A 13,644-nucleotide genomic window follows, 5' to 3' on the forward strand; every position below is an offset into this window, starting at 1 on the left:
AAGGGCCCTGATAAGGAAATTCATTAAGTGATGGAGAAGAAGCCAACCAGCAGCTTAGCTATTGGCAGAACCATTGTGCTAATTATTAAGGTATAAAAGGGGGCAAAATGAAAAGTGGAGCTTCACTGTTTTGCACTTGAAGGCAATATGCAGCATTTAAAACTGAGATGGATTTCCAGATCAAGGCTGGAGCTGGTGCTTAAAGTCTGGCCTCTTTTCAAGCTGAAGTATTTTGATGTTGAAGCAGGAACATGATAAGAGATGGAAGGATGAAGTATTCAGCGCAAAGAGAGTGACCCTGATTTTTACAAGCCAGTGTGTAAAAACACTTATGCTGTGTATTCAATATGATTACAACTATTCTAACAAATATAACAACCAGAAAAAATATGTCAAAATGTTAATGGTGGCTATCTTTAGGTGGCAGGACGTGTGGATCCTACTTCTTTCTTCTTTTTCTCCTCTTCCTTCTTTTTGCCTTTTCCGTATTTTCTCCAATGGGGACAAAAAATTAAAATTATGAATCCTTTGGTTTTTTAAATTGCAGTTCTTAGTGTAGATAAACTGACATAATTTTTTTTCCTAAAATGACTTAAAAGTCATTGCATATTTTAGTTTTAGAAAAGTTTTCAGTATCAGGGGAACTGGGTTATTCTAGAAGATAATGTAGGCCAGGCATGGTAGCTCATGCCTGTAATCCCAGCACATTGGGAGGCTGAGGCAGGTGGATGATGAGGTCAAGAGATTAAGACCATTCTGGCCAATATGGTGAAACCCCATCCCTACTAAAAATACAATAATTAGCTGCACATGGTGGCACACTTCTGTAGTCCCAGTGACTCAGAAGGCTGAGGCAGGAGAATTGCTTGAACCCGGGAGGCAGAGGTTGCAGTGAGCCAAGATTGTGCCACTGTACTCTGCCTGGTGACAGAGAGAGACTTCATTTCAAAAAAAAAAAAGAAAATGCATATTCCAGGATATGCAATATCCAGTAAGATGAATCCACACTTGGCCTCAAAAATAGCTAAGGATAGATTTTATTTTTGCTTAGTCCTAATTTTAGTGTAGATGAAGCTCAATCCTTCAGCATTTGAAAGTTATATTAAAAGGCAGACCTCTAGGGGTAGAAACCAAATTCTCAAGCTTGGATAGATAGAGTACTTTCTGAAGGCCGTTTTGTTTTTATGACCATTTGGTTCAGAATTAATGAGAACTACTTTGCATAGGCATCATTTTATCTTCTAAAGCAGTGCCTTATGGGGATTCTTTCCACTCACCTTGTAGATACAGATTATCAAAGTTTTTTTTTTTTTTTCAGGTCCCAACCCTTCACTGTTCTAGTATATGAACCTCAGAGATAATTATTTTTTAAAGCCTACAATTTTAGAGCATTTATCAGGTTATTAAAACCACCAGTTATGGTGGTAAACACCCAGGGAATTTGGATACTGCTGAAAAGATTAAGAAAACCAGACCCGATGCGGTGGCTCACGCCTGTGATCCCAGCACTTTGGGAGGCCAAGGTGGGCGGATCACAAGGTCAGGAGTTCCAGACCAGTCTGGCCAATGTGGTGAAACCCCATCTCTACTAAAAATACAAAAATTAGCTGGGGGTGGTGGCGGGCACCCTTTAGTCCCAGCTACTCAGGAGGCTGAGGCAGGAGAATTGCTTGAACCCGGGAAGTGGAGGTTGCAGTGACCAAGATCGAGCCACTGCACTCCAGCCTGGGTGACAGAGCAAGACTCTGTCTCAAAAACAAAACAAAACAAAACAAAAACCCCAAAAAACCTCCAAAGACGCCACTGGGGAGAAGGAGCACACAGAAGAAAAGTTAGTCTTAATTGAATGTTTATGATTTCTTTTTCTTCTCAAGCAGAGATAATCCTTGTGAGCAAAGGAGGTTGTGAAGTCCTCAAAGTCTTTTGAGCCACTGAAATGATTGGTAATTCTTGAAGTACATACACAACAATGGAATTTCATTGTTGCAGATGGAGAGCATGAGTTAATACAGATGGCAGAAGACCTTTGGTGGACTGGGATTTACTGTGCCAGATAAGCTAATTCCATTCAAAAATATACTTGAATATCAGTCTCAGTGGTTCATTTTCAGGGCTGAAAGGAGCCAAAGGAACCTGCATTTCATTAGTAGGTCCATCCTTTACTAAGAAGCTGAGCCACAAAGAAGAGTAAATAATGGCTCAGCAGTATCACAGTGTGGTGAAAACCGCAATTTGAGTCCCACAGTTTGTGTAAACAGCATGTTGGCGTGAAGATGCAGTGAACATTTGACTTGGAATGGGCTCTGTTGCTCCCTTGCCCATTCCCCCACCCTCTGCCTTGTGTTCCTAAAGTCTGACCCAGGGACCACAGCATCTATGCCCCTAGAGTGCAGATGTTTTCCCCCTGCCCTCACCTCCTTCTGGTTGTTAACAGAGCGTCATTTTCTGTCCCTATTTAAAACCACACCCTTAGCACCTCCATTCCCCCTCCCTGATTTGTTTTTCTCTATATTATTACCACATTGACTGCTACTGATTTCATTATCGGTCTCTCCCTACCACACACTACACTGTCAGCAACTTCAGGGCAAAGGTTTGTCTGTTTTGTTCAATGCTCCATCCCTATAACCTGGGACTGTGCCTGACACAAAATACGTGCTCAGAAAACAATTCTACTTATAAGTAGTGTTGGTTCTGTTTCCATTTGTTTTCTTGTAGATCAAAGGCCATGGAGGGGGAGAATTAATTATTTAATCTTAACCCCATATAGCACATTGCCAAAATTTAAAAAGCAGTGTAGGGAACCAAGGGAGGAAACGCTAAGGAGACCCCTGCCCTAGTTAACCCCTTGTTTCACACGTCAGCAACAACATGAGGACACTGAAGGTATCTGAAAAACTCATTTCACAGTCATTGCTACCTCACTGGGGGCTGGCAAGGTTCTGAAGCAGGGCTCTTTTTAAAAATTTGTATAAGTTTGTGGGGTACAAGTGTAATATTGTCACATGCATTGATTGTATAGCGACGAAGTCAGGGCTTTTAGGGTATCCATCACCCAAACAATGTACACTGTACCCATTAAGTAATTTCTCATCATCCACTGCCCTTCCACCCCCTCATTTTTCTGGGTCTCCACTGTCTAGCATTCTATCCTCTATGTGCATGTATACACATTATTTACCTCTCATTTAGAGTTGAGAACATGTGGTGTTTGTCTTTCTGCATCTGACTTGTTTCACTTAAGATGATGGCCTCCAGTTCCATTCATGTTGTTACAAAAGGTATCATTTCATTCTTTTTATGGCTGAATGGTATTCCATCGGGTACAGGCACCACCACGTTTTCTTTATCTAATCATTTGTTGATGGACATGTAGCATGCTTCCATATCTTTGCCACCATGAATAGTACTGCAATGAACATACAAGCTGAAGCGGGGTTCTTTATTGGTCTCCTAAAACAACTGAGAGATGGAAGCCCAGAGTGAATGTAGAGGGAGTCTGGCTGCAGTCCCAGCCATCAGACAGGGGGTAGAACTAGGGATATTATCACCATAGGGGCTGCAGCCCAATCAGTGGCATCACACCCTGACATGGGAAGTGCCAGGCCCAGCCAGTGATGCCGCCAGACATGGAGAGAGGCCTTCCCCACTACCTCCAGATGACCGGCGCCATCATCAACTTCAAAGTGCTGCTCCACAGACAATCCTTTCCCACTGGCATTCTTTATGAAGGCTCTGCTTTAAGTGCAGCTGCAGAGTCGCATCACCTCATTAGCCAGTGGGACTTTGCACAGGCCATTGACATTTTTAACTCTTTAATAATAAATACTTACATAGTATCTATCTACTAATATGCCAAGCACTGTTTTAAGCATGTGGCAGAGATTAACTCATTGTATCCTCACAACAAGGTTGTATTTTTTATTATCCCCACTTGCTGAGGAGGAAAGTAAGGCACAGAGAGGCTAAATATCTTGCCCAAAGTTACACCACTAGCAGGTGGTGCCAAGTTTGAGCTCAAGTGGTCTGACTCCAGAGTCCTTGTGTGTAACTGTGAGTTATACTGTCATGAATGAAATCTTTGCAGTCGAGCTCACAAAGAACACAAAAGAGGTGACAATGAGGATGATGGCTTCCAGTTCCCTCATCCTTCAGATCTACTTAGTCACATGGTCCAGGCTTTCTCAGGAAGAGGCAAAAGCAAGCTTCTCTCCTGGGACTACCCAAGCCTGCTTTCCCGTAGTGATTGAAACCCGTGTGGTCTCAGGCACACCTTCTCTGAGGCTACTGAAGAGTTAATGCTTCCCTGACACCTGCTCATTAGGCCTTGTTCCCCTGGCACTTACCCTAAAAATCAGTTAGACCCAGCAGGAAGGGTTTTTCTATGAATATTAGTTTAAATGGATACTTTTTCTGATGTGGCTCTGAAACCTCAGACTGATTAATTTTTTTCATTGTCTTTCGAAGTCCTACTGTGATCTTTATTCTAGATAAAATATGTTAGCAACTGAGCCCAGCTTACGCCTGTAATCCCAGCACTTTGGAAGGCTGAGAAGGGTGGATCACCTGAGGTCAGGAGCTTGAGACCAGCCTGGCCAACATGGTGAAACCCCGTCTCTACTAAAAATATAAAAATTAGCCAGGTGTAATGATGTGTGCCTGTAGTCCCAGCTACTTGCGGGGCTGAGGCAGGAGAACTGTTTGAACCCTGGAGGCCAAGGTTGCAATGAGTCAAGATCAAGCCACAGCACTTCTGCCTGGGTGACAGAGCAAGGCTCTGTCTCAGGAAAAAAACAAAAACAAAAAAACAAAAACAAACAAACAAAAACTAGCAGAAGTGTTGAAGCAATCTTTCAAGCTACACCTAGGTAAATGAATGTCCCAGACCAGTGTACACAAATCCTCTGGGGGTCTTGTTAAAAAGATTCGGATTCAGTGGATCTGAGGTTGGGCCTAAGATTCTGCATTTTTGGCAAGATCCCAAGTGATGCTGATGCTCCTGGTTTAAGAACCACCAGTGGAGGAGTAGCAAGGTTCTAGAACATTTCTGTCACTTCTAGCAAAGGAAGAGTTCTGCAGGGGGAATGAGTATTTTCAATCCCAGATTTTCTCCTCTCCTGAATTAAAAATGTTTCAAAGCATGATTTTATTACACCTGTATAGGATAGTTGCAAAGATTAAACAGTGATTGAATACAATAAATGTGTTTGCACTTAAAATATTAATGTATCCACTGTACATTTGCTGTCCGCTTCGGGTGTAGTGAGTAGGGTACCTGTGGGACACTAAACACTGGACAGGTTTCAGTTCAAAAATACTTCTTAGGCTGGGCCTGGTGGCTCATGCCTGTAATCCTAGCACTTTGGGAAGCCAAGGCGGGTGGATCATCTGAGGTTGGGAGTTCAAGACCAGCCTGACCAATATGGCAAAACCCTGTCTCTACTAAGAATACAAAAATTAGCCTGGCATGGTGGTGGGCACCTGTAATCCCAGCTACTTGGGAGGCCAAGGCAGGAGAATTGCTTGAACCCGGGAGGTGGAGGTTGCAGTGAGCTGAGATCATGCCATTGCACTCCAGCCTGGGCGACAGAACAAGACTCCAACTAAAAAAAAAAAAAAAAAAAAAGAAGAGGAAGAAGGATAAGAAAGAAAAAGGAGCCCATTCAAAAGTGGGTGAAGGATATGAACAGACACTTTACAAAAGAAGACATATATGAGGCCAACAAACATATGAAAAAATGCTCATCATCACTGCTCGTTAGAGAAATGCAAATCAAAACTACTTTGAGATACCATCTCATGCCAGTTAGGATGGCAATCATTAAAAAGTCTGGAGACAACAGATGCTGGAGAGGATGTGGAGAAATAGGAACAGTTTTACACTGTTGGTGGGAGTGTAAATTAGTTCAACCATTGTGGAAGACAGTGTGGCGATTCCTCAAGGACCTAGAAATAGAAATTCCATTTGAACCAGCAATCCCATTACTGGGTATATATCCAAAGGATTAAAATCGTTCTATTATAAGGACACATGCACATGAATGTTCTTTGCAGCACTGTTTACAATAGCAAAGACTTGGAACCAACCCAAATGCCCATCGATGATAGACTGGACAGGGAAAATGTGGCACATATACACTATGGAATACTATGCAGCCATAAAAAACAATGAATTTGTGTCCTTTGTAAGGACATGGATGAACCCGGAAACCATCATTCTCAGCAAACTGACACAAGAACAGAAAATCAAATACCGCATGTTCTCACTCATAGGCGGGTGTTGAACATGGACACAGGGAGGGGAGCATCACACACTGGGGTCTGTGCGGTGGAACTAGGGGAGGGACAGCGTGGAGTGGGGAGTTGGGGAGGGATAACATGGGGAGAAATGCCAGATATAGGTGATGGGGAGGAAGGCAGCAAACCACATTGCCATGTATGTACCTATGCAACAATCTTGCATGTTCTTCACATGTACCCCAAAACCTAAAATGCAATAAAAAAAATATATATATATATATGTATATATATATATAAAGAAAGAGAAAGGACAAACTGTGCATAGGAGGTGAAGGGAGCCTAACAGTTACTGAATTCTGGGCCAGACACTCTCCTATTTGCTAACTCTTCCATTTTCTAAAGTGGTGTGGGACAGAGGTGTTGGAATACCTATTTTTACATGACACAAGTTGAGGAGGCCAAGTGGCACAACTTGTATGGAGAAGGACTTGAATCCAGATCTGCTTAAAGATCCAAGTATGTGCTCTTTCCACCCTCATCCCCCTACCCTCAGCCTCTTGTGAAGGGCACAGGGAGCTGCCTGAGAAGAAGCAGAGAGAAAGGAGACCGCTAGACATAATGGTCCTCCCCAGGGAAGAAGGCCATGGCCCGGCTTGTCTGTAGAGGGTCAAGGGGAAAGAGAAGGAATCTAGAATACTTGGGAGGAACTCTCATGTGGACAGGAAGTGTGTTTTGTTTGCTCTGACTCAGCACATAGCTCAGTGTGCAATAGAGGGTTGACTCAGCTCTGGGCTTGGGTTACCCCAACTCTGCACATCCCAGGGGAGCTCTGGCCTTTGACTGGCTCCTGGAGATAGATCACCTCTAAATTATCTCCATAGAGCACTTAGCATATCTTGCCTGATGAGAGCGCCTTTGTCCACCTGCTGTACCTTGGGTCCTGCTAGATAGTTAATGCTAACAGTGTGACTTACGGTGGCGACCTTGGCCATGGATCATCAGTTTGACCTCTGACAGGGCTGGAGACTGAATAACTAAGGTTAGCCACATAGGTACTCCATGCCTAGGTGACTAACACCCCCATCCCTAAACAATCCCTGGACACCAAGGCTAGGTGAGCTTCCCCATTACTAATGCTCCTTCCATGTTGTCTGACAGCATTGCTGGGAGAATTAAGCGCTGTCTGCTGAAATCCACTGGAGGAGACAATAGGACGCTGGCATCTGGTCTCCCCTGAACCCTGCCCTACGTGCCTTTTGCCTTTGCTAATTGTAATCTGTATCTTTCCTGTGTAATAAACCATAACCCTAAGTATAGTCACTCTTCTGAGTTCTGTCAGTCCTTCAGACAAATCATTGAATCCGAGGATGGTCTTGGGGAACTCTAAAGAAGAATTTAACACCAGCCATTAAGAATCAACTTGCGGACTGGGTGTGATGGCTCACACCTGTAATCCCAGCTCTTTGGGAGGCCGAGATGGGTGGGTCATGAGGTCAGGAGATCAAGACCAACATGGCGAAACCCTGTCTCTACTAAAAATAAAAAATTAGCCAGATGTGGTGGGGTGCGCCTGTAGTCTCAGCTTCTTGGAAGGCTGAGGCAGAAGAATCGCTTGAACCTGGGAGGCGGAGGTTGCAGTGAGTCAAGATCATGCCATTGCACTCCAGCCTGGGTGACAGAGTGAGACTCTGTCTAAAAAAAAAAAAAGAAAAGAATCAACTTTCAGAGATGGATGGGGGAGGCTTTAGTTTGGTTCCGACCAGTAAGTACCTATTGAGCACTTACTTCTCAACAGGTCCTGCTAGTTGTTGGGATACCAAGATGAATAAATCACAATCATTGCTCTTCAGGTCAGCTTAGTGCCTTCGAGGATCCCAAGAAAAGCAATACTTACATCCGGAGGTGCTAAGCACCACAAGAGACACAGCATGCTGCCACGGCGCTCGGGGAAAAGCTCTCTGCCCAGGTGGGTGTCCAGGGAGGAAGGCTTCCTGGAGGAGACTGCCCTCTCTGAGCCACTCTGGGTATTTTGAGGGCTTGGTTACAGCTCTTGGAATCGCCTGTCTGCAATTATTTAACAGCTCTCACTAGGAACATTTGTGCCGAGGCTCTGAAGCTAAGGTGAGGGGGAGTAGGTGTGTTTCCCATAAACCCAGGTCTCTGCTAAACTCTGTGGACTGCATAACTGATCTCAGACATGGAAATCAAAGTGGTGCTGCACTGGAAAAAGGAGAACAGAATGTCTCTTTGTGGCTTACCTGAGGCTGTCCATAGAGCATAGGGTCATTCTGCCTCAAAGAGCTGCTGGCAATTGCACCCACCCCTCAGGTCACAAGGCCACAGCATAGAAGTCCCAGGACCTGGTGAGAACATCTTCCCCATCTTACTCATCCCTGCCCAGGCTGGGACACACACTCTTCAATTCCTCCTGCTTTCCCTGGAAGGTGCAAGGGTGAAAAGCTCTTGCTCATTTCTTAAGATCAGTGGTATTTCCTTTCCATTCTTTCTTTCTTTCTTTTTTTTGAAATGGAGTCTCGCCCTGTCAACCAGTCTGGAGTGCAATGGTGCCATCTCTGCTCACTGCAACCTCTGCCTCCCACGTTCAAACAATTCTCCTGCCTCAGCCTCCTGAGTAGCTGGGATTACAGGTGTCTGCCACCATGCCCAGCTAATTTTTGTATTTTTAGTAAAGACATGTTTTCATCATGTTGGCCAAGCTGGTCTCGAACTCCTGAACTCGTGATCCTCCCGCTTCAGCCTCCCAAAGTGCTGGGATTACAGGTGTGACATTATTTCTCTCTTCTAAGGAACATTGCTACCAAGCTGGGGTGGGGCTCTCCCATTTCTTCAAGTTCTTTTCCACTTATAAAACCCTCCCCTCATCTAGTCTATAAAACACATTCTCTTGACCTGCAGTTACTTTTGAAATGTTTTACTGTTTCTATTACTTCCAGGATACCCCTTTTAAAAAAGTTCCACAGCTGATATTACTCTATATCAGAGTAAATCCTCACAGGTCTTCTTGTGCGAGGTCTAGCACTGTGCCCATCTTTCCACAGACCAGCCACGGCACTAATCACCATCCTTTTTATGCCACACCCACTTGGCCACCCTTGAGATCTACCACACGGAGATGCAGCAATATACCTCTCATTCAGGAATCCCTCCTCTCCCTCAGCCATCCCACCTCTAATGGACATTTCTTCTTTTGGGCTGCCCAGATCTAGGTTTGGGGAATTGTGTATTTTATGAATCTTGGTGGGAGGCAGAGCTGACCACCCAAGAGAGAAGATTAAAAGGCTCTAAGCCTGTTTTCTCAGTCTCCTTACATGGTGCACCCATGTGGGATTCTGATGCCGGAACTACTGCCTGAGAGAAGAAGGGCGCTGGGGATTCATCCTGGTGGAGGTGGCGGCAGAAGTGGCACCATACGGTCTCAGGGCAGTAGCAGCAGCCAGGCAAGCTGTGGTGCCCAGAGTCCAGCAGTGGTGACCACACGGTCCAGATCAGTGGGAGATGCGATTCTGGCTGCTCAGCCATGCGTTTCTTGTTGCTTGTCCTACAGGCTTCCAGCTACCCGTGTCTCATCAGTAAATTACTTCCCCACTTATGTCAGACATAGCCAGTTTCTTTCACTGTAAACCAGAGATGCTGGCTGAGACACACTACGCTTTACAGAGCACTTGCCTCTCCAGTCCATTTCCCTCCTCCCCTAGCCTCCACCCAGGTGTGAGCCCGAACCGTTTAAGAGGTAGATGGGCGGAAAGGAACCGTGACTCAGTTAGCGACAAAGCTGATGAAGACTAGGAGAGAAATTTCTCTCTTCACTGGAAACTGGGAAACAGGTTGAGGGGTTAGAATGTAATCAGTCATTCCAGCATCTCATAAAGTCTTTTTAAACAAGTTATTAATGCCAGTAATAGGGAAAAAAAGAACAACAGTTTCCCTCTTGTTCTCTTCTGAATCCCTCTCCATTTTTTCTTCTTTCACCCAACGTTCAAAGCATGTGCCTTTGGCCTTAGCATGATTGAAATGTTTGCTGTCTATTTTTTTCTGGATTCAAGTTTTCAGCTGGTCGGCTACATAAGAATTGTACTTTTTTTTTCTATACAGAACCTGAGGGAAAAATACCTTTCACCATCAAATACTGTAGCCTCCACCCTCTCCCATCTTGCTTCCTACCCCCAAGCAGACACAATCCTTTAAAACACACAACATAATCTTCTTTATTTAATTGTTTAATCAGTTTACATTCCACAACTGACAGATTATTTATTTTTATTTTTTCCATGAACAAGTCGTTTAATTAATTACCAGACACTTGTTTATCTTCAATCGATGGAAATACAATATTTCTGCCAATTCCAAAAAGAAAATTGCAAGATGCAGTCAGTTTCAGTGAAGTCCCCAAATGCTCTCTGCTTCCTCAGTCCTTTCAAAGTCACAGGAACCTGGCAATTTCCCTTTTCATCCCCCCCTCCCACTTCCCTGATAATGTTTACCTCTCAGAATATCACAATAGTTTCAAGATCTGGTTTGGATCACCTTTCCTGTAATTAATTAATTATGAGAAGGAACAGACAGTACAATAGATCTGATAAGATGTAGCATTCTTGTTAAGATTAAACAACACATTTATTCACATCGTATCAGAACAAATTAACATAATATTTAGTCTTATTTTAGCACCAATAACCACAGGAATTGCTACCTCCAAGGGCAGAGGCGTTGTTAGAATCCTGCAGTACATGCCACTCCTTGTCTGACCAATCAGAAAGCACTATGCAAATTAAAGGTAAATAAATTTATATTGACTGAGCAATTATCTGGTGGGCCATAAACATTCCAGGCCTTCAAGCGTTTTGTTGGCTATGGTCCCTGTCTAATGACCTTATATAAAACGTATTCACCAAATCAGCTCATTTTCGCTTAGTAACACAGGGCTCAGAATGTTATATTTTAAATCAATCAAACTTTGTCGTACTGACTCGTGGAAATGCTTTGAGAATGCCCAGGGGTTGGCTTCTTGCATTTTATTCCGTTCTCTCCATCAAGATCTCAACACTTATCTTTTTTGCAAACAAAAGAGTTTCTTCAATCCCAAGGAAGGTCTCCAGGCAAGGAGGAGAGGTAGGCAATGGTGGGCTGAGTCCCAGTGCAGGGGTGGAACTTGTCACCGTCACTGCCACCTCCTAGGATACCCAGTCTGCCTGTGGCCACTGTCCTTCCCAGGGTATCTCCTTTTTAGCATTTGACTTAGAGATAAATATTTAAGAAAATTAAGGGATTGAGAAAACAGTTCCAAATATTGGTGAGATGATCTTAGCAGGTGACTGGACCAGATAACGAAATGTTGTAGAGATCTTTATTCTTGACAGAGAGAAGGCCTGCCAGCCCCTTTCCCACTGTATGATAAAAGGATCTGGATAAAGGGGTGGCAGTAGCTGACATTCCTGCAGCTGAAGAATGTGACCTGCTTTGGCCTCTAGGACTTGGACAGGTCATCAGGGACATGGCTGGGGCAGCGCCAACACCCTCTGGGGACAGATGGGACACGTAGTCCACAGGAGTGATCACCTCCTCTTACTAAGCAGGTGAAGCAGAACTTCCAGAGACTTAGACAGCAGCCTCGACATAGTTCTGTGCTTTCTACTCTAGGCCAACACAGCAAGACTCACTCCTGCCTCCATCAGCTATGACAAGAGCTATGACAGTGAGTGACCCACTAGAGAGGACCACGGTATCCATCTCCTAATGAAGAACCTAAATCCATGCTGTCCTATACAGCAACCAGTAGCCATGTGCGGCTACTGAACGCTAGAAATGGGGCTGGGCTGAACTGAGGTGTTTTTTCTAAGAGGAAAATCACATTGGATATTGAAGACTTCATTTGGAGAAAAGAATGTAAAATATCCCAGTAATTTTTTGTATTGATTCCATGTTGAAGTGATACTATTTTCGATATGTTAGGTTAAAATATAGTCTGAAAATTAATTTCACTGATTTTAGCTTTTTCTTTGGACTTTAAAAAATCAGGCTACTAGAATACTTAAAATTGCGTATGTGGCTTGCATCATGGTTCCATTGGATGACGCTGGTCTATACCACCTTCCTGAAGCTGGTCCCATAGGTCATCGCTGTGAACCAGCAGAGGAGAGGAAAGTTGGGACTGAAGGTGCCTGGAATCATGGGGTGGTGAGAGGTTGGGTCACTGGCCAAGCTCGGTGTGCTTCCTCTCTCTGGGGCAGCTGGTCTTCTCAGTCCTGCAGGGAGGCAGCTGTTTGTGCTGCAGGTTTACCTAATCCCTGCTCCTCTTTCCTACTTCCTATTATTTTAGGGTTACTGCTTTGAGGATCCTTCTCGGCTGCCTTGCTGAGGATTCTCTGGTGATTCTGCCATCTGTCCTTCCCAAAGGTCCCTTCGTCTTACCTCTGCTCCCAACCCGCATCTTCTGCCTACTGCCTCCATGCCACCACTGCCTCTGCTGCCTTCATTCTTATTTGGTAGCATCCCTTGGCCAGACTCCCTGCTTCTGACACTGCAAGCCACATTTATATGGTGAGTCATAAATCACAAAGCAATTCACAAGTGTCATCTCCTTGGATGCTCTTCCTCCTACCCCAGCCCAGCGCAGCAAAGCTCAGTCAGTAGAGATAGATAGTAAAATGAGATCGTCAAAGTGGGTGGGAAAAGGAATCTGAGAATGAGAAGGTATATAGAAGGCTCTGGACTCTGAGTGCAAACTGGCTGTTAGTGCGACGTCACTTTCTGAGGGGCGAAAGCAGGGGCTGGGGGTAGCAGAGAGAAAACGTCTCCTAAATGACCTCTACCCAGTAAGCACACACCGGCAAGGGCTCAAAGTCTCTCTAAAAATAGCAGCAAAATACACAAGGAGACTGGGCACCCAGGAGCCCTGCAAGCCCCTGATCCCCATTTGGCTGAGAGGACGTGGAGACACGGTGAGGTAACGAGACTCCCCCGAGGCCCCGAGTGAGCCGATGGCAGGGCCACTCATGCCACCCCAGAGTCAGCTCTCTGTGTTGACCTTTGCCATAACCCTCCAAACACTGATGATTTGTTTTTATTTTTGGGGAAGTATATTTTACTTTACAGGCAAAACCTTTAGAACAGAGAGTTCTAAGCAGACATTGGTGACTGTGAAAGAAACAACCAGAGAAATCCTCCTGTGCCAATGGTATCCCTCCCTTCAAAGCCCGCCCCAAGTCAGGATTTTAGGGCCGTCCACATAAGTCCTCAGAAAACTGAGGGCTACATCGTTGCATTTGTTTCGTCTCAATCTCCCTCCCCTTTATTTTCAGTTTCCACTTTTATTTGTACATTTTTACAGATAGTCTTGAATAGCAAAACAGTCACACCATGGGTGGAAATGGGGAAGGAGTATGA

The sequence above is a fragment of the Aotus nancymaae genome, unplaced genomic scaffold, assembly GCF_030222135.1.
Source record: "Aotus nancymaae isolate 86718 unplaced genomic scaffold, 86718_ANA_hifiasm-v0.15.2.pri h1tg000002l, whole genome shotgun sequence".
In the NCBI taxonomy this organism is placed as follows: domain Eukaryota; kingdom Metazoa; phylum Chordata; class Mammalia; order Primates; family Aotidae; genus Aotus; species Aotus nancymaae.